General features: G+C 36.6%; 2 long non-coding RNA genes across 2 annotated transcripts in view; both read right to left on the reverse strand.

Moving 5' to 3' along the window:
* Window positions 1-22572, reverse strand: part of LOC309631799 — an 852461-nt gene that overhangs the window by 590871 nt on the left and 239018 nt on the right. The window lies entirely within an intron of this gene.
* On the reverse strand, window positions 12554-22213 carry LOC309631816. Its single transcript, XR_014246576.1, has 2 exons — window positions 17838-22213; window positions 12554-17510 (listed from the first exon to the last, which is right to left on the reverse strand). It is a non-coding gene; the product is annotated as an uncharacterized lncRNA (long non-coding RNA).

The raw sequence follows: 22572 nt of genomic DNA on the forward strand, positions 1-22572 counted from the left end.
GATAGATGCTTTACTGTTCCTCTACAAATTGCTCCGGGAGAAAGAACCTAACCTGCTATTTCAAGCACACTGATTCCTTTAAATTAATTTCCTTTTTAGATCCCTCATTTGTTCATGCTTCTCCCAGTTCTTGGCATTTACACCTACAATTATATTCTGCATGCTGCTTGTAATTATCTACCCCCTATCAGAATCTGCATGATTTCCCACACTTCAGACTTACATGAACATACTTGAGATTATAACTACAGTCTTGTATTTTTGTTCAGTAATTTAAAAATGTCTAAAAGCAATGAATCTTTTGCCAACAGAGATTCTGGAATATAGTCTATGTAAATGGTTCTTTATCTTTTGGGGGTTTGGACCTCTTTTAAAATTGGATAAATGTCTGTTTTCTCTAGTAAAACGCATGCAGGCACACAAACACACATTTTCATATACGTTTAAATTACTTCCTTAAATAAAAGAAATTTATTTACTTCCTTATTTATTTAGGCTATTACAAAACTACTACACTAGATGTTTTCCAGGTTAGAAAAAACAAACTTTTTTCTCCATACCCCACGCTGTAAGAAGTTTCATAATAATACAAAGTGTATTCTTAGACAAAGCTGGTGTCCATGGGTAGCATTCTTCATTCTGTCTTATTTCTATATTTTAACACCGAACTGTGGAAAGTTTAGAACATCCTATGCTTCTTCTTTCCTCTGTGCCGTTTCCTAATGCCTAGTACATCTTTGTCCCTCTGTATCCCTTATCTCAAGAAAATAGCTTCCCCATCACTTCTCCTCCAATATCACCAAAAATCTTCATGATTCTACATCTAATAGATGGTTTTGGAACTTGACTTTGCAGTAGCCCTCAATGTTGTTGCCAGTCACCTCATATGTGATCTACTCTCCCTTCTTGGGTTTCATAGCCCCTCACTTTGTTTTTTGTTCCACCCCATCAGCTGCTTCTCTGCTTCCACACAATTTAAGTTGTTCATTTCAAGTAATACATGTAATATTTCCTAGGGTTGCTCATAGATCTGTTTATCTTATTACCCTGCATTCTCTTCCTAGGCAATCCATGCTCACCATGGCTTCACAATAATGACTCCCATCTTATTTTATAGCCAATGCTGACCTTTTCTGAGCTATATGCACATATATCTAAACTCCTCCTGAGTATTTTTTGTATGTCTAAATTAGTTATCAAGTTCAACCGAATGGATGATCGTTTGGTCCTACATCTAAACTTGGTTCAGTCGTTTCAAATCAGTGAATTGTACTTAACAAAGTAGACACCTAGGGGTTATTCTTGGGACCCTGCTGTCACAGCCTGGTTTCCACAGAATGCAGAGCCTAAAGCAAAGATATGTGTGCTACTGCTTTCTTAGGGAGGGAAGTCTCATGGAGCTACATTGAAAGACAAGGGATGTGAGACAGAAGGGATTAAGAACCAACATGAAGATGCATACTAAGTGCCACTAATTGTTCCATCTCCCAGACAACTCTCTCTAGTAGATATAAACTGCATTTCAAGACCATATACTCAGAAGGGAAAAGGGGCAAGAATTGATCCACTAAATCCACTTTTCCAAGAGTCAACGAAACCAAACGTTAACCTGGCTGAGATTAAGTTTGCAAGGATGGGAAACACAAATTCTGCTTTTGGGTCACTGGAAGGATGGTAAGAAGAGCCAACCCTAATTCCACCCCGTGGTTCCCACACCTGAATATTTTAGGTGTTGTAGACAGTACTGTACATCATCTGTTGGTTTATTACATAATCCCACTGAACAGGCCACTCTGATGGTGGTGGTGGAGTAAGATAGTGAACTCTGGGGACATAGACGTCACATTTCCATTGTCATAAAATATGTCCCTAGCTCTCACACACTATTGAGTGGGCTAAAAATATCAATAGACCAGTCGTTCTGTAAGTCTTTAAATGTAACAGAGACTGAATTTACAAATGAACATTACAAGACCCTAAAGTAAAACAGAACTCTGGCTCACAATCTGAAGCAACCAGTCTAGTTTAGCTAAACCACGATCTCTGTAATAACTAGCTCAAAGTGGTTAGGACTCTATCAAAAACTGCCAGCTTCCCTAATTTTTGCCTCACTATCACCTTAGGATGAACTAGAGAGAGCCAAGTATGCTGCCCTAACTAATCACAAAGAATGACCACTTCTAGTTAACCCTTTTCCAACTTTCCCATGTCAAAAATCTGCAATGTACCTCTTGATGTTATTATGAGGATGAATATTTTATAATGAAATTAAGACACCTGCAATGTGCTTTACCTGGCAGGCACTTAATAATATTACTTCCTACCTCCCCAAAGACACCAACTGGAGAGAGATTTTAGTACACCTATTCAAGACTGTTTTTGATGTAAGTTCTATGAACTCCAAGTGGCTCTCAGTTAATACTATTGCAAACTCTTTATCACCAAAATACGTTATCCTTTCTTGCCATAAACCTTTTTAAAGATAACATAGATAAGGGAGTAATTTTAAGTTGAGAAATTGGCCAAGGTTTCACAAAGCATTTTAACTGGATATGGAAAAATCAGAGTGACGTTAATAGATAGAACTTTTAGGAAAGAACATTTTTGGCAGAGGAGATAGAATTGCTAAGAAACGGAGATGTGAAAGAGCAGTCTAAAAACACTGTCTAAAAAGGACTCAATTTATAGGATGTGTCTACTGTCTAAGATGGAAGCAGGTATGAATGGCTTGGGGAGAAACCATTTAAGTAGGGATCAGATGATGAAGGGAAGTGAAGCTTCCAGGAGTTTTTCTAAAGGCAAAAAAGAGACTCCATGGGTTTCTAACCAAATGGGCACATGTTTTTATATGTATTTAAAAGATAATCCATGCAATCCTAAATTCAACATTTTAAAGGGAAAAGAATTGGGAATTTGGTGATAAAAAATAGAGTATGAAGAAACAATTTCAGTCTTAACTATAAAGTAAAAAAACTTTTAATGGAGAAGCTTAAAAAATAGTGTGTATAAACCCACGCTCAAGACTGGAACTACAGCTTTAATATAAGTGAGCTAATTTAATAAAACCATATATTGATTTGGTTTTTTCATTTAGGTCTCAAAGGATCTCTTGAAATATTTTTCAACCAGAAATACATGGATATAAATAATGAGATCCCATGATTAATCTCAGTAATCTCATGGATCCAAGTAACTTTCACAGGTTATTACCTTGGTGCCCAGGGTGGGGAGTAAGCACTTATTGGATATTCAGGATGAAAGAAACATTTTCCAGCACAATGTCTATGGGACTTCATTCTACCTCATTAATTTTCTTTCAAAGACTCTTGTTTATTGTATTTCATATATTGATATGAAAATGACTTAATATTTCAGCTTCAGTTTCTCCACATTTATGAATGGCCATTGTTCTTAAGGTATTCACAGATTTTTCCTCCTAACTGGCTGCGTTTCCCCTTGCTTCTCTGCTGCACCGGAAGAATTGGTGCAGATACTGGAGGGCATCAGGCTTTGCCTAGTACTGTGCTCTCCTGTTTTGGCAGTTGACACAAGCTACAACCAGAGCATCATTCTCAACTAAATTCCATGCAAGGCCTGTTGCTATCCTGGGCTTTGTTTTGTTGGTTTATTTAATAAGGTTAAAATCTTAAGGAAAATAAACAGTGTCTTCTGAACCATCTGTTCTGCTTTGATTTTGTCCCAATCCCAACTTTATGTTCTACCTCTTCAAAATAGACTCACAAGTTTCTAAACATATTTTTAAGGAAATATCCTAGCTACCTAGAGAAGAGTGTCACAGGTGTATAACTGTATGATGAGTCAGACATCAAAGGAAACTAAACAGGGAAGACTTTTAGAGCTTTGGATTTGATTCAGGGCTCAGTTTATGATATTGACAAGATTAGGATTTAATGCAGATAAGTATACCCTTAACTATAGCTTTTATGGTTTCCTTCTTCCCAGGCTATTATTTCATGCCAATATTGTGATTATTGTAAAGAATAACATAACCATTGTGACAGAATGAATTATTATTAAAATAAACTATCAATCCCAGGATGGGAAAGGCTATTCATTGAAGGGATTGTGTGAAAAAATAGTACCAGCTGGACCATTGTGTCGATCTGCATGAATTCAAAAGGTTTTAACCCTGAAATGACCAATGCCCCTGTTTTTCTTTTTTTTTTTAATGCCTCAAAGCTGTTTTCCCTTACTGCTTTTCATGTCTAAAATATCAGGAAGAACCCCAGAGGCACTGGCACCACCAATACACACAACTGTGATTATCAAAATGCACTTAAAGAACTCAGTGGTATTTCTGTAGCTGTCTAGAGTCACATACAAATATAAGCTGTCATATCCAAAACATTGATTTAATGGATAAAATACAATGTGTGGAATTAAGAATCAAATTCTGTTCCTGAGTTTCCTAGGAACACAATGGGTGCCTGGAGAGGGATTTTTAAAATTATAAAGTGACCGAATTTTCCCCACCACTCTAACAGGAATACGGATAATTACATTCACATGACTATAAATGTAAACTATGCCAAGTCCTACAGCCAACCAGCTATAAGAAAATATATTTAGGGTAAAGTATTCCAAAGCACTAAAAATAAAATATTATACTTTGCCACGCTAATGAGAAGAATGGTCTGTTTAAGAAAACATCCTTCTGGTTGGTTAGAACTAGGTTTCAATTATCTTTCCTTTCTTTCCCTTCTGTAATCAGTAGGGACATTCTTATCTAGGGGTAACGCAATGAAATCTAATTCCATCAGAACACCCACCTCCTAGAGAAATGGAAATAAAACAAAAATAAACAAATGGGACCTAATGAAACTTAAAAGCTTTTGCACAGCAACGGAAACCATAAACAAGATGAAAAGATAACTCTCAGAATGGGAGAAAATATTTGCAAATGAAGCAAATGACAAGGATTAATCTCCAAAATATACAAGCAGTTCATACAGCTAAGTATCAAAAAAGCAAACAAACCAATCCAAAAATGGGCAGAAGACCTAAATAGACATTTCTCCAAAGAAGATATACAGATTGCCAACAAACACATGAAAGGATGCTCAACATCACTAATCATTAGAGAAATGCAAATCAAAACTACAATGAGGGTCATCCATGGACAATGCTTGGTGTCAGTCTATTTATCTCTTGTAAAAATAAAATACAGTGTGTGTGTGTGGAAAAAAAAAAAAAAAAGAAAAGAAAATACGAAGTGTGGACTCCGAACACCTTTATTCAATGACTTGTGCTAAAATATGTAACATTAAAACAATGACGTGTCACTTAACAGTGTATAATCAGACTAAAAGCACCCACTCTCTAAGAGATACATAGAATTCTAAACATGAAGAATTTATGGATTTTCATAAACTTTCTAAATAACTTTTAAAATTTTAGTTAATAGTACTAATTTAAGTTTGGACAGCCTTGTATTGCAATCTTATAATTGTTATCTGTTCTTCTGTCAGTTGGAGAAACTAGAGTCCATTTCGTTATTGGTTATTATCCCTAATGTTTTAAATCTAGGAGTTAAATCATATGCTGTAATAAAAAAAATATATGTTTATAGGTTGAAAAAAAAAAAAAACTACAATGAGGTATCACCTCACACCAGTCAGAATGGCCATCATCAAAAAATCTACTAACAATAAAGGCTGGAGAGGGCGTGGAGAAAAGGGAATCCTCTTACACTGTTGGTGGGAATGTAAATTGATACAGCCACTATGGAGAATAGCATGGAGGTTCCTTAAAAAACTGAAAATAGAACTACCATATGACCCAGCAATCCCACTACTGGGCATATACCCTGAGAAAACCATAATTCAGAAAGAGTCGTATACCACAATGTTCACTGCAGCTCTATTTACAATAGCCAGGACATGGAAGCAACGTAAGTGTCCATCGACAGATGATATATACAATATATTCCATTATATATATGTGCATATATATGAATGCACATATATACAATGGAATATTAGCCATAAAGAGAAACAAAATTGAGTTATTTGTAGTGAGGTGGATGGACCTAGAGACTGTCATACAGAGAGAAGTAAGTCAGAAAGAGAAAAACAAATACCGTATGCTAACACATATATATGGAATCTAAAAAAAAAAAAGGTTCTGAAGAACCTAGGGGCAAGACAGGAATGAAGACACAGATGTGGAGAATGGACTTGAGGACACGGGGAAGGGGAAGGGTAAGCTGGGACGAAGTGAGAGAGGGGCATGGACATATATACACTACCAAATGTAAAATACATAGCTAGCGGGAAGCAGCCACATAGCACAGGGAGATCAGCTCGGTGCTTTGTGTCCACCTAGAGGGGTGGGGTAGGGAGGGTGGGAGGGAGAAACAAGAGGGGAGGGATAGGGTGATATATGTATACGTATAGCTGATTCACTTTGTTATAAAGCAGAAACTAACAAACCATTGTAAAGCAATTATACTCCAATAAAGATGTTAAAAAATAAATAAATAATTCCATCAGAACTTTACAAACCCAGATAAAGATGTTCTCTTTATTCTGCCTTAATACTGAAGTAGAGCATTTCCATATTCTTCTTTAAACTGTTTATATAAATATTAAACAGTTTCTGGTAAAGTCTGTTTTCTTTCTGGTAAAGTCTGTTTTCTACAGGGCTCTACTTAATGGGTCAGAGTGCTTCTAGCAAGAGAAAGACAAAACTGAGACCCGCTTGGAAAACAAATGTATATCTTAGTTTACTTTCACAATAATTATAAACACATTTTACTTCAGAGACTTCTCCCCTGGAGAGGAGTCATGAGAAGCCTCGTGAAAACAAAAGTTTTATAGTAAATAAATAAATAAATAAATAACTCTATGTGTTCTACTACTCTCTCTAGGTTCTTCAGAAAACATAGTAACGTAAGAAAATTTCTAAAATGTCCTAAATTCTGTGTTTCTAGCTTATCTAATCACAAAACCTTCTTTTGAGAAACAGCTATTAATCTCCTTCATGACAATTCCATGAAACCCATTTTGAGATGTGCTGATTTGACATCCTACCACTTACAAAAACATATTTACATTCAACTTCACATTTGAGCCTTGAAAAATTCACTATATTAGTACAGCAACCTTCAGGGGAGATTTTTCTCGCTTTTAATAATAAAGCTGGAGCAACTTGGGCTGCAAGCTGAGACAAGTTTATAGACTCGATGTGAAATAAAGACAGCCATCACTTACTGAGAACCTCTAGGTACTAAACACTCTCCCAGATTGTTAAATTCATTATTTCAAAATCCAAAATTCACTTCATGATATGGGTACTTTCACATGAAGAAACTGAACCTCTGAAAATGTAAGCAATTGGTAGACATTGAATACATACAGAGATCGTATGTAAACTTTAGTCTATTTGCCTTCAAAATGCAGACTTTCTTCCAGTTACATTACTATCCAGTGTCTCTGCACCTGGCATGATGGAGTGGACGCTCAGTTACAGATAAGTGAGGGAATATGAAGATGAGTTTTTACAATTGGGTTTAGATAGTAAGATAGTCTGAGAAAGGGTTTCTCAGCTCCTGGGTTTATAATGATGAGGGTAGCTTTTTTTATTAAATAAACTAATTTTCCCCCTTTTCTCCTTAGAGAAATGACAGAAGAAGGATCACGCTTCTCTCCCCTCGTGCGGTTCTGTGACCTCACTCCATCCACTGCTGCCTGGGACGCCCAGATCCTCACGGCGCTGCCCTGCAGAGCCCTCCCTGCCAACCCAGCGCTGCTCACCCCGCAGGGTAGTGCCAATCACTTTGCCCCATTAAATAACCGCTCCCTCGGCAGAACTCAGTAAAGGCTAAACAAATTCAACTGCTTTTTTCCTTTCTTGAAGCAAAGCTAATATTTACTTTTGTGGTCTTCGAGGCTTGATAAGAATGATATACTCTCAACGTGAAAAAGCAGGAATAAATTTTTCTAATCAAAATATAAAAATCTGTCTTTAATCCTGTCCTATCATTTCTTTCTTTTCATTCACAATTTTCTTTTAAAAGCCTTTTCTCAATGAGAAATTGCTTCCATGAGTCTAACAGCTGAAATATGAGAATCATTAATAATCGTTAAGTGACAATGCATGTAGGTATTTCTGATACTGAACTCTACTTTTAAATAGCAATTTATGGGACTTCCCTGGTGGCGCAGTGGTTTAGAATCCAATGCAGGGGACACGGGTTCGATCCCTGATCCCGGAAGATCCCACATGCCGCGGAGCAACTAAGCCTGTGCGCTACAACTACTGAGCCAGCGCACCTAGAGCCCGTACTCCACAAGGGAAGCCACAGCAGTGAGAAGCCCGCTCACCGCAATTAGAGAAAGACTGCATGCAGCAAGGAAGACCCAATGCAGCCAAAAATAAATTTTAAAAAAATAATAAATATTGTATTTATTTCAATATTTTTTCCTGTTAGTAAACTATGGAAAAATTGTAATTTTTTAAAAAATTTTATTCTTCTTGTAATTCTCCAAAAAAAGATGCTCTCTGAAGGAAGGAGAAAGGGGAGCTTATCTTCACTCCTCTGACAAATCTTTCATTACATTTTCTCTTCAGATTTCTATAGTTTCCTAATTTTAATAAAGTTATTTGACACATTAAGAGATCGTCCAAAGTACCTCACTTATTCCTAAGAAATATGTTACTTACTGAAATATCTGAATGAACAAAATGATACTTGTTTTTCAAGGAGGCATTAGTTGGCTCTCCCCCTGAAATTAGATTACTAATCATAGTCTACAGTGTCTGTTTAAGGAAGTTCCAAAACTACGTCACAGCTATTACTAAACATTACAGGATTGAGATGCGAATACACGTAGAAACTTGTATGCATTAAAAAGGCAAGAGCCACGTAGAAGCTTTTGGTTCAAAGTTGCTTCTCATAGATAATATTTTAAATGCTTCAAAATTGCTAAGAGACTAGATCCTAAATGTTCTCACCACAAGAAAGAATTAAGCGTGTCATGTGATAGAAGTGTTAGTTAAACCTACTGATATTAATCATATGGCAATATATAAATGTATCAACACATTGCATACCTTAAATTTATATAATGTTTTATGTCAATTATATCTCAAAAAAAAAAGAAAGAAAAACTGATTTATCAATTGGGTCATCAAACTCTCAAAAACTGGCGTGGATTTTTAAAAAATTAATAGTGCTCACATTTTTTGATAAGCTAATACTACATAAAATATACTTTCAGGGTAATTTTCCATATTCAAGGAAACAATGTTAGGATTTTTTTTTTAAAGCTTGGGAAATACTGAACTAAAGAGGTGTCTATTTAATATCATATAAAAAGAAAAACAATATGAATGAATTTGCCCTTTAAGCTTCAGTATTCAGTTTTATTTTCTACCTTTGGGGTATATTACTTACTCCAATTACAATTACCCAATTAAGTTTTTAAGTGCTGATTAGAATCACTTTTTAAGAAAATAAAAGATAGCCTGTTTATTATTCTTTCCACAAAGTATCTGTATTGATATTATTCAGGGTTCATGGAGGGGGGTGGGGGGTCACCTAGACAATCCAGGTTATTTCATAAAAAGAACTTAACATGGAAAAATAAAGTTGCTAGAAGACCTGAAAAGAAAACCTCAGGAAGATGAGGCAGCCCAGAGAACAGAAACCGCAGACAGCTGGTGATACCTTAGGGACAAGGGTAGGAGTGGGTGTAACTGGAACCCAGGGGCTGGGGCCAGCAGCAGTCCTGCTGGATGGGTGCTGGGACCAGTAAGGGAGGGACTGTCCCCAGTGGAGCTGAAAGCCTGGAAGAGACGCTCCCCTAGAAGGGAAAAGGAGCCGGTGGCCTGGCCTTTGCCTTCCTCACATTTTGCGATCTCTCAGGAAACCTAGTCAGAAACCAAAATTTTCAGGGGTCTGGTCCTGAGACACAGGCAGGAGTAAACCTGAGAACAATGGACTAAAGAACAGTGTTAATCATATAAATGGGACAATTCTATTTATCCTAACCAGATAAACAGAGACTACTAGAAGAAGTGTAAGCATAACATTTTAACATTCTCTAATTTTAACATTCTCTAATAATAAAGTGCCAATTATCTAATGTTTCGAAATTTGCTTCATTCAGAACAGCTCTTTGGTTATCTAGCCATGCTAATGTCCATGCAAAAATGAAATTAAATAAATGTCACATTTCAGATGCCCCAGTATCAAGTGAAAAATATTCAATTCTCCCTTTAAATCAAAAGAACTAAATCAAATAAAATGCAAGAAGAATTAAATTATAAAGTATTACCTATTTCTTACAAAGGACACAATACTAAAATGTATTCACGTGGTTCAAATGTCTGTCTTGACTATTTTAAGCAATCTACAGATTCTCTCAGATATCCCTTCATGAGAGAAAATCAGCTGTTTCTGCAAAAAAAAAAAAAAAAAAAAAAAAATCCAAGAGAAATATAAGACTAGATTTTGGAAACATTCATAGTAATAAAGACCAAGAAAATAAAATGATTTCTTTATAAATAAAATGCCAAGGAAAAGCAAATATAAAAGAAGAAAAGCTCACAGAATCATAGCATGAAAATTATTTTCATTGCAGTAATCAAACTTCAATCTCAGAGGCAAAACTAATCTTAACTACTAGGAATATAGTAGAAAGAGAAGTCCTCTGATGGCTAAACTAGCATGAATATCAAAATACAATGTACCAAAGGGTCGTCATGAAAATAAAGCAAACTGAAACATATTTTGAGGCATTATTATTATTATTTACATTATCTGGATAAATACTATATCACAGATAAGCTCATAGTGTAATCAGGATGTCCCCAGACTCCACCAACCTGAAACTCCAAAATCAAGTCATGTTTGTCATGCTTCTTTTGGTGTCTAAACTATGACGGCCCTCGAGGTCCCATGACCCAAAGTGCAGGAAACACATTCTTCCACTAAGCTTCCTCCCCAAATAAATTTTGGAAATTCTTGACAAATCAATTACATTAGTCCACCAGGAAGTTGTTTTAAACTCTCAAGAAACCTTGTTCAAAATGGTCACTTGTCTAGAGCTATGACTTTCCCTGTGTGTTCTACAAGTGGACACTTATGATGGGAAAATAGAATCATTTATCATCTCATAACCGGCTTCATCAAGCTGTTTGCTGCTTTTTTCACATTCGTTCTCCTACCTTAATCCTCAAAAGGCCAGCTAAAGCCAGGCAATGATTCAGCAAAGATTTACAGAAGGCTTAGGAACATGAATGCCAAAGAGAAGAGGACAACTTCAAAGCGGATATTTAACAGCAGCGCTCCCACAGTCAGCTGAGCACACCACTCCAAACAGCGTTCTGCCCAGGCCGCCTCTCCCCTTAGGACCACCCCCCCCCCTTATTTCTTATCATGGCTGCTAGCAGCCATGATATTCAAGAACTGGTATGTGTCCCGCCATGTCATCTCCACCCTGAGTACAAGCCCCAAACCAGACACAACACAATCCAGAGATGCTGCTCAAGTCCACACTGCAGACAGATCACATAATTGTGCAAAGTCACGTGATTCTTTATTGCTCTGAACGTAGTGATTTAAAAATGAGATTTAAGTTTTACCTTTAACCAAAAAAACACATTAGAGTCCCCCACTCTTCCGCCCTGCAAAAAAAAAAGACCAATCATCTTATTCCAAGTAAGGGTAGTAGTAGGGGTAATATATTGCTGACATCTTCAAATTAATTCCACATTTCTCACCCATAGTGTTCCAGAAATATTAACCAGACTCAGAGCACCTCTTCATACAGTAAATTACATTGTTTTTTATGTACCTTCTCTTTGGTCCTGCCCTAAAGTTGACAAGGAGACTTAAAGGGATTAAAAATGTTTTTAAGTTAAGCATAGTTCCTTACTATAGAGGCATTTCCATATAGATATGATGCCGGCATAAAGGACAAGAGAGTGATAGTTCAAGCTGTGGCTAAATTTTATTTGGATATTCTAAGAACTTTCCTCAGGAGATGACCCTTGAGATGGACCTGATAGGGAAAAGGAGCCACTATTTGAAAATATGAGGGAAAATATAATCGTGCAGAAAGAGCCAAGGATTTTGGATCACAAATAACCTTGCTACAAATGAAAAGCAGAGAAAGGAAGCAAAAATGTGGTAGAATAGATACAGAAGCAAGAAATGTAAGCAGAAGACAAATAATATAGGGCCTTGCACAAATGTTAAGGAGTCTGGATTTTTTTTTTTTTTCCAAAGTGTAGGTGAAAGCCATTGGAGGATTTTATGCAGGAGAGTGATATGGTTTGATTCTCATTTTTAAATTATGACTCTGGCTGCAGAGCATGGATTGTAGGGGAAAAGACTGATTAGTTAAAAATCTATTACATAAAGTAAGGTGACTAATGACAGTTTCTTGGGCTAAGGGGAACAGTGAAGCTCGAGAGAAGCACAATTGTTTTGGAGGCAGAGTTGACAGCCCTTGATGGTATGAGTGCACATAAAATGTGAGAAGAATCAAGACTTTTTTTGCTTTTATATATATATATATATATATATATATATTTTTTTTTTTTTTTTTTTTTTTTTTTTTTTTTGCTTGTTTGGGGCTTGGGTATCTGGGTAGAACAGAATCAAGCAGGAACAGGTTTGGGGGTAATATCAAAATTGCAGTTTTGATCTATTTAGTTTGAGACGACCTCTTTAAATTCTAGTGAATATGTCAAATAGACGTTTGATACTGACGGGAGACGTAGAACTAGAGGTATACAGCTGTGAGTCAGTAAAATACAGATGTTGTTAAAACCCAGAGACTTATAACAGACTTTTTAGAGAAATTAGAGTTGAGAAAAGTATAGCATTTAAGACTAAGCCTGAGGTCTTAGAATGAGAGGTTACGTGGAGGAGGAGTACTGAATAAAGCAGACGGAGCTAAAGGAGTTACCTGGCAGAAGGAAAATCAGGAGAGTGTGGAGTTCTGAAAAGTAGGAGAAAAAAATTCCTTAAGAATGAAATGGTCCACTAATTGTCTGTTGCTGAAAGAGCAAATAATATGAGGAGTGATGAAAAGTGATCATTTTCTTTTGCAAAATGGAGATCATTGATAACCTTGACAAGAGTAGTTTCAACAAAGCGTATGAGAAGAAAGCTCAAATGTACAGGGCTGAGGAGACACCAGAATCATCATTACGATCCTACGCATCTGGAGCTCTTACTAGTAGAAACTGCTTCACATCATGTCTTGGCAAACAAGGAAGCTTAAGGCAACACATGTTTAACTTATAAACCTACTCTTATCCCCCAAGACCAGAGATGACTGGGAAAAGACTTTGAGGTCGTTTGTCCACTTTATGTCAAGCCCAGTGATAAGAGACTAGATCAATCAAATTCTCTCTCTGTGATCTGACTTTGAAGTGAAAAATGTAACCATCAGCGGGAACTGAACTTAAAAAGATTGGCAGAGCAAGGCCTCAGGACTGGAGCTTTGATGGGTTCTGAAGTCATTAATAGGCATAAGCTATGAGTTACGAAAAAGTCATTCAGGAGAGAGGATAAGATACCTACTTCTTAGCCTAAAAGACCCACGGAGACTGCGAGAACAGAGATGAGATTAGCCAGAGCTAGATGTCCACAAACCTCTTGATGCGAACATCTCTAAAATGCCTCAGAATCATGAATAACTCCATTTCTAGTCTGGTACTTTAGTTCCTGCTCTCACATCAGGTCTTGTTCTGTGGATCTCATAAGACCTAGTTTATCTTACTGCTGTATCTCTTGCATCCGTACAATAAACCACTAACCCTGGCGATTCCTGAGTGTTTTTTTTCTACACAGCCAACAGATTCTCACTAATATAAGATACTATGCACAAAGAATAGTTTACCAGATGCTCAGAATAAACAAGTCAAATAAATAACCGCTGATAGGACATTCATAAAATTGGCAGATTCAAAATGTGATTTAAAAAAGAAAGTGTTAATGTACTTCTTGGAGTTGATGAACATGTGTTGATTCATTGAGTTACTTGCATTGTACTTATTCACTTTACACTAGAAAATAATGAAGTGTTGAAAACTAGAAGACAGGGCAGTCGATTCTTTACAGGAGGAATGGCCAGGGATATGTTTGATTTTTGCTTTTTTGCTAAGTTTTGCTGTTACTGATCACAGGAAGAAACTGAAAAGTTTAAGTACTGATATCATCCAATTATGTGTATATGTATGGAGTGGGGGAAAAAGATCTCTGCCAGGGAAATGCCATAATCCAAAACTTAAAAAAAAAAAATGATGTGCAGTTGGCTACCTCATCCTTCCTTGTTTTATTTTTCCAAAACATTGGTGGCATTTTTACCGATAGAATTTTTTCTTTATCTAAGTGCACTTGATACAGGAATACAGAAAAAGTGCCCTTTCCTCTACCAAAAGAAAAAAACAAGAAACTCTGTATGCTCTGATTGAAGATGAGAAAGGTTTTTAATTAAACCTCTCTCTTCTCTTGGCAAAAGTAATGAAGCTTTAGAAAGTTACCTTCCAGACCCTGCTAACATGGGTGGTCGAAAAATAAAAAAAATAAGAACGCAAAATATTACGAAGAAATTTATGTGAAAGATTTTTATAAAGTGCTGAAAGATTGCCAAAATAATTCTCCCAAGGTTGTATTATGATAAGGCTGATGATTAGGACCATAAAACAAGGCTTCTCGACCTTAAACACATCACAAATCTTCTCTTAAGGATGCTAAATATACTCTGGCAGAATGTGACAGAGCTTTTCCCACTGCCCAGATAATGTGACCTTGAGTCCCTACAGCTAGCTCACTATTAAAGGGCCCAAACAGCTGCAATGCAAAATCAGAGATGCCTCTGGCTTATTTTTAATCACAATCTTCTCACTAAAGAATCAAAGGATTCCACAGAAAGTGTAAGTTTGCTTAGGGAAGATGAGAAATACCAATATTTGATATTTTCTTCCTGCTCTATAGGTAAATCTCAGAGAAATTATTAAGTTGCTTTTCATTTCAATTAACAGCATAACCGACAGTGAATATGATTCCCCCACATTCAGAAAGAAGTAGTGGATAAATACCCCATTTTACACAATAAGCATTTTGCTCCTCTTCATTCTTTCCTACTTCTATGCTCCTTCTCCTCTACTACTCTCTTCTTTCTAGATTGCCCATATTATATACACACACACAAACACACATATCACATGCATAACAGATAAAGAAAATGTGGTATACATATATCTGTCAACAGACAATTAGGCACTTTCCATATCTTGGCTCTTGCGAATAAAGCTGCAATAAACATGGGAATACCGATATCTCTTCGAGATCCTGATTTCATTTCCTTTGGCTATATACCCAGAAGTGAGATGGGTGGATCATATAGTAGTTCTATCAATATTTTTAAATTTTTGAGGAGTCTCCATATTGTTTTCTACAGTGATTGTACCAATTTTTATTCCCACCAACATGGTACAAGCGTTTCCTCTTCTCCACAGCCTGGCCAACACCTGTTGTCTTCTATCTTTTTGATAATAGTTAGTCTAACAAGTGTGAGGTGATATCTTCATTGCGGCTTGGGGCAGGGATGGGGAGATGTTGGTCAAAAGGTACACAGTTTCAATTATGCAAAATGAATAAATTCTGGAGATCTAATGTACAGCGTGGTGACTGTCATTAACAATACTGTGTTGCCTACTTTATATTTTCTAAGAGGGTAGATCTTAAGGGTTCTGACCATGAAAGAAAGAAAGAAGAAAAAAAAAGAAAGAAAAAGGTATGTATAGGGATAAATATATTAAATTAGCTTGATTGTGGTGATCCTTTGACAACGTATGCATGTATCAAAATATCAAGTTGTATACCTTAAAGGTATACAATTTTTATTTATCAATTATACCTCAGTAAAGCTGAAAAAATAAAAGGAAGCCTAAAGGATATACGTAACAGTAAGATCAGACCTAGAAAGAAAACTTTGCCTTAAGACACAGGCTGTGTTCATTCTCTTTCAGTCAGAAACTAAACTGAAGTAAACACAACATTAATTTTTGCTACGTGCTTTACTGCCATGTCTGCAAAGACCTTGTGGGATATAAACCTAGGACCTATACGTAGGGTCATATTTACCCTATAATTGTTTAAATTCCTTAAGTACAGGGCCAGTTATTTGAAGTTCTTTTACTTTGTTTGGTTTTTCATTTTCAGAAACACATTGACTTGCTTCCTAATATACCACTTAGTGGCTAAAAAATATAGGCTTACATTTTATAAATAAATGCAAAGCCCAGAGAGTGACTTGAGTGGCATGTATTTCCTCTTTATAGCATTAAAAAAATACACATAATTATAAAGCTATTATCTTCAAATGTCTTTTTAAAACTGTAACATAGTTATACATAGGTGTGTGTATATATATATGTACAAAAACACATATTCACACACTTCTGTATATAACCACATGTTATATATATGTGTATATGTATCTCTACATGAATGATACATATAAATTATATATATTGTCTTAATAATAAATGAGAAAAACTTGATTCAAATACATTTAATGAAAAAAATATGATAGCTACCAAGAATGGCGATTTGAGTAACAGTGAGTAGAATATCAATATCATCTGATTAATTTATTTAAAAACAAAATTATAAACCTGCCATCACATTAAATATATAATAAACAATAATTCAGAGTTTCATTATTTTTAACCAGGATATTCACATTCATTATGATTTCTAGTCATACATTTTTCTCTCAATTCTTGAAAATCAATGCCTATTCAATTACATCTAAAATGTATCATTCAGCAGACTCCTGCTTAATAATATGGTAGATTAGATACCCTATACAACCTTCCAAGGAAACAGCTAACGCGGCATAAAATATATTTTTAAAAGCATCATTGTAAATGTATCGCTGGGTTGGCACAAAAGTAAAAAGGACACAAAGCTCCAAAATGCAGTACTACCAAGAATCTTGGGATGTAACCTAGTGCCAAAGACTGCTTTCATCCTGAAAGCTTCTGCTGGACCCTGGAGGATACGAACTTTGATGACTGCAGAGGGCATGAGTAATAGGATAGAAAGCCTAAGATTTGCAAAATGTTTACAGTCAGTGAATCTAGGGAAAGACTATATGGATGTTCAAGTTAGTATTTTTCAACTTTTCTAAAAGTAAGAATGTTTTTACAATGAAAAGTAAAAAAACAGACAGATTGGTTGTTAGAATAATGGTTACCTTTGGGCAGAGGTGAAGTGAGCACCAGGAGGCTTCTGGTAACGTCTATTATTTTATCTGGGCAATTGGTTTGTTCATCTTTTCATAATCCATATTCCATTTTTCACTTATGTTCCCCTCTATAAATAACTGATATTTCCATAAACATTTTTAAATGAGATACAAAAATTGGAATAAAATGGCCTTTAATTGAAGTTCTCCCAAGAGTCTGAAAAAAAATAAAAATATTTGCTGTAGAAATCAAACTAAAAATCTAGCCTCGGGCTTCCCTGGTGGCGCAGCGGTTGAGAATCTGCCTGCCAATGCAGGGGACACGGGTTCGAGCCCTGGTCTGGGAAGATCCCACGTGCCGCGGAGCAACTAGGCCCGTGAGCCACAACTACTGAGCCTGCGCGTCTGGAGCCTGTGCTCCGCAACAAGAGAGGCCGCGACAGTGAGAGGCCCGCGCACCGCGATGAAGAGTGGCTCCCGCTCGCCGCAACTAGAGAAAGCCCTTGCCCAGAAACGAAGACCCAACACAGCCAAAAATAAATAAATAAATAAATTTAAAATGCATTTTCCTTTTAAAAAAAAAAAAAATCTAGCCTCAACATATCTGTATCAATAAATTTTCAAGAAAAACAAGAAACTCATAGTTTGGAAAATTCACAGAACACACAAGAAAACAAGCTACCATGAATAAAAACCAACCAAAACAAAGAGCAAGTGAAACAGACCCTCATAAATTACAGCTAGTGTAATTATCAAAGACCCTAAAATAAGTATGGTTTATATGTTTAAAGTAACAAAAGATAAGCTTGGAAATATAATCAGTAAAGAGATTTAAAAAGAAAAATATTCTGTATGTTTTTAAAACATGGTCATATATGTTGTATTTGTACCATATGAAAGACATAAAGATACAAATAAAATTTTTAAGTTTTTGAAAGACTGGAATGAACATCATTACTAGAAAAGCTGGAATTACTGGAGTTACTAGGATTAACATCAAAATGTTAATAAAAGATTACTTCTGGATGGTTAGTTTGGACGATGAGAAGACTTTCACCTGTCTCCAAATTACAAACTAAAGCCAGTGATATAACGGATGACTTTAACTTCTGCTTTGTATACGCTTTTGTTTCCTAAATACAAATTATAAATACTTTGAAGAATTAAGATCTAGTCAAAATTATCAAATTGTATAAAGTCCACAAGAAAACAGCTCTGGAGTTGGTAATGAGAAGGCAGCTGACTCCCAAGACTGGTGTTTCAGTGAACAAATGGAAAAAGTCAGAATGCAAAGTCCAAGAAAATGCTGTCGGAACGTGGAAGTACCATCTATAGGTGAGTCACATATAAACACTCTCCATGAAAGGATAACTTGGTGATGAATAAAGAAGGTAGACTAAGTGGCCTTTCTATTAAGACTGGTGCATTTCAAAATTGAGCTAGGGAGCCTCTAAAGGGGAAATTTTTGAGGATTATGAACAGTTGAGAAATAACTGAAGAGAAAGTCAATGATGAGGACAATGTAAAATTATGGCAAGACAAGTCTTGGAAAAAAGGAGGAAGAAAACTTTCTCTGCAATGGGAGCAAAGAAGAAGAGCCCGGGTCAAAGAGAACAAAGTAGAAACCAATGGAATTAAAGGGGAGTAGTTTAAGGTTTGCAGCCTCAATCTTCTTGATAAATAGGACAGTCATTCTCTAAGAGAAGTGAAACCATGCTTGAGTGGAGCCATTTTTCTTGGTAAGTAGATGACGGTGCTCTGGGGTGCAGATGTCAGTGATCAGTGCCTTGCGAAGCTACTCACTAGGCTCACTAGAAATATCTTTTTTGGATGATTATTTCCATGAAATTATTAGACTGCACATTTATAATATCTAAGTTGACCCTTCTGGTTTTATCACCCGGCAAGGAAACAGTTGATCTGTTTTACAAAGGCAAATTAATATGATAATAAATAAGATGGACAAATAGTGGTTTTTATTTGTTTTAAAGGCAAACGACTGCCATGGAGACTATGAGAAGTGATTGCGTGAGTGTAGAGGAGAGAGAGCAGTGAGAAAGAAGGAAAAGAAGAGAGAAGGGGTGAGAAGAAAACAGAGAGGAAAGAAGGCCAGAGAAAGAGCTATGGAGAAAAGCAAGAGGAAAGGGAAATGGACAAGTGGAAACTGTTAATTTGATTAAAAGTAAATATGATCGAGAAGACTCCCATGAAGACAAGCAGAAAGGAGGAGGAGGAGGAATGACAGAGGAAGGAAGGGAAGAAAAACTTCACAGCCATGACTGAGGCTGGAAAATTGATAGTGAAGCAAATAATAACAGCTGAACAAAGAGAAAGGAAGCAAAAGCACATGGAAAGGAAATGAGTTAATATTTATAGAATGCCTACATTTTACTTTGCTGCTATTCTAAACACCTCTCAAGTATTAACTTACTTAACCTTCACAAAAAATCTATCAAGTAGGTGCTATAATGTCCGCATTTTACAGATCAAGTACTCATGGCACAGAGGGCTTGACTTGCCAAGGTAACATGGCCTTATCTACAGAAGATTCCAATTCAGGCAGTTAGATTTCTGTGTTATTAATCAACAGTCTTACACTACAAGAAGCAAGGGAATGGATGGGGGGGAAAAGAAAGAAAAACATGAAGCTGCCAGATGCAGGAACCAGTTTGCCTCCATTCAAACCCCCGCTCTTTATGCACCTGATAAACCTGTCCATGTTTCTATGCCTTAGAGCTCCTCCTGTTCAGTGACTGACAGCTTTCATCTATAAACTGAAGACTAAATCCTTCCAAAAGCCAGACCAGAAAATTCCCTGGAAATGAAGATAGAAACCAAGTTACTGTCTAGGAAGCTAATGATAAAAGTCCTTCTTGATTCTCAATGAGTCTCGCTTTAGCTTGATTAGCACCTGGAAAAGTATAACAAGAGATAGACTTTTCTGACTGTCAAGGCTGGAGCAAATTTTGAGAAGTCTTTCCAAGATATATTCATATATGCTAAACAAACAGCAGCAGAATCCAGCAGGTTCAATGTCTTTATGAATAATAAGGGTTGCATTAAAATCTTGGATATCATTTCAGAGGAAACTGATAACAATAGTTGAAGCAATACTTATATTTATACAAACACAATAGTCATGAAATTAAGTATATGAAATATCCTTTCCTTCCTCAGAAGAAAGAAAAATTTGGAAAAGACTGCAAACAGCCTGCAAGCAAATTATCTGGATCAATGCCAGCAAGGCACAGACTTGGTAAGAGAAACAATACATGTAAGACTGTTCCACCACATTCTCTGCCACTGTTGCACTGGATTACCTGATTATTGAGCAGGGTTTTATTAGTGTTACCCCATGACAGATTCACCAGAATTTATACTAAAAACAATGACCTGAGATTCCAGCAAAATTGTCTCTTAGGTATGACATAAACTTCTTTTATCCATTGCCTTCATTAGAGAATAAACATATTATTAATTGAAAATTTTCTGCTTTTGTTTTAAGCTTTCTCTCTCACTTGCTTTCAAATTTGATTCCTAAATTAGATTAGAGATCAACAGACTTGATGAACGCTTTCAATTTTTTTTCCAAGTACTTACTCTAGATGATGTCTGGTTTACAAAACACAGCAGAGCTTCCTGAAAATCCCCCGAAAGACTACATTATTATACACAAGTATTACAAAAGTCCCCTTCCAGCCCTCACACTCAAGGTCAGGTAACTATGATTATATCATTTAGCATCACACTATTAATTAGACTTACTAAGTCTAATACTATATACACTACATAAGTGTATACAGTATTTTGATGCTCACCAGCACCCCTATAAAACAGTCAATCTTCCAAACAATATCCAGGATCCATGTCTAATCATGTAAAAATTAGAATAAAAAGTATGCTAACAAAATTAAACTAAATATAGGAAACTACCTAATGAACACAGCTGTAGACTGTGCAGGTTAGTTTTTCCTTGGTTCTCACCTACATTTCTATTTTTCAGTGTTCCCTCTGGATTTCAGGAGGCAGAAGTGCAAACTGCATTTTCCAGATATATTTACCAGCTTACTCTCAGTTAGTTTCAACAAGTAGGGACCCTGGCAGGAAATGGCAGAGCGGTAAAAATGGAGAAGATATTTTTTGCTCTGCTCTTCCCAGCCCTTGCAACAGGACCAAGAGGACAGAGGAGGGTGGGCTATTCTGGGCAAATGTGTGTCTAGCAGAAACTGCACATGAGTGTTGGCTTTAGAATTAGTGCAGGTTCAGCAGCACCAGGAGGCTGAGTTTTTATTTAGTAGAAGCAACAATGTTCCAACAGCAACAACAAAGGCAGCACCTCTGGAAGATGAGCAGTAAGTATGAGTTCATGAGTTCCAGCCAAGTAGTAGTCTTGGCTTCCTGATCTCTGGGTAACACTCTCTTCTTCCTTTTCCATCTCAGGGCCCCCTTTTGCTGTTCAAGTCCCCCAACCACACCTCCCACTTACTTCTCCAAACCTTCCAACATCTTCATAACCAATTTTAAATCTCTGGTTTCTGATTTTCCAACTAGACATTTCCTGTACTTCAATTATGAAATAGGCTGCACTACAAAGATTGTCATTCATGTATCTGAAAATCACTACAGATATCACCATAGAAATAACATTATTATGTGCAATATTGTACACGATTTTTTTTTTTTTATATTTTATTTATTTATTTATGGCTGTGTTGGGTCTTCGTTTCTGTGCGAGGGCTTTCTCCAGTTGTGGCAAGTGGGGGCCATTCTTCATCGCGGTGCGCGGGCCTCTCACTGTCGCGGCCTCTCTTGTTGTGGAGCACAGGCTCCAGACGCGCAGGCTCAGTAGTTGTGGCTCACGGGCCCAGTCGCTCCGCGGCACGTGGGATCCTCCCAGACCAGGGCTCGAACCCGTGTCCCCTGCATTGGCAGGCAGACTCTCAACCACTGCGCCACCAGGGAAGCCCTGTACACGATTTTTAGTTCCCAGATTAGTCTGCAAATATCAATTTAGTCCATAATGTTTCAAAGCATTATGTAAGCATATGAAGACAGAGTCATGGGTCCCACACATCACAGGTTAAAAACAGCTCTGCTACAGGAAACTACTCAGAGTACTTTTCTCATGTTTATAATGGGGTGAGAACATGTATTTTTCTATTTGCTAATTCTCTGCTTTTTACTTGCTTCCTGCTTTCCACATATATTTACCACTGAAGATATGGTGGGGAATAAAACCATGTCTCTCCTCCCTGCTCCTTGAATTTCTGCTGGAGAGACTACATTATACAAGTAAATTAGTTAATTACAAAACATTGTCATTGCAATGTCAAAA

This window comes from Balaenoptera borealis (genome assembly GCF_965194805.1).
Source record: "Balaenoptera borealis genome assembly, chromosome: 7".
In the NCBI taxonomy this organism is placed as follows: Eukaryota; Metazoa; Chordata; class Mammalia; order Artiodactyla; family Balaenopteridae; genus Balaenoptera; species Balaenoptera borealis.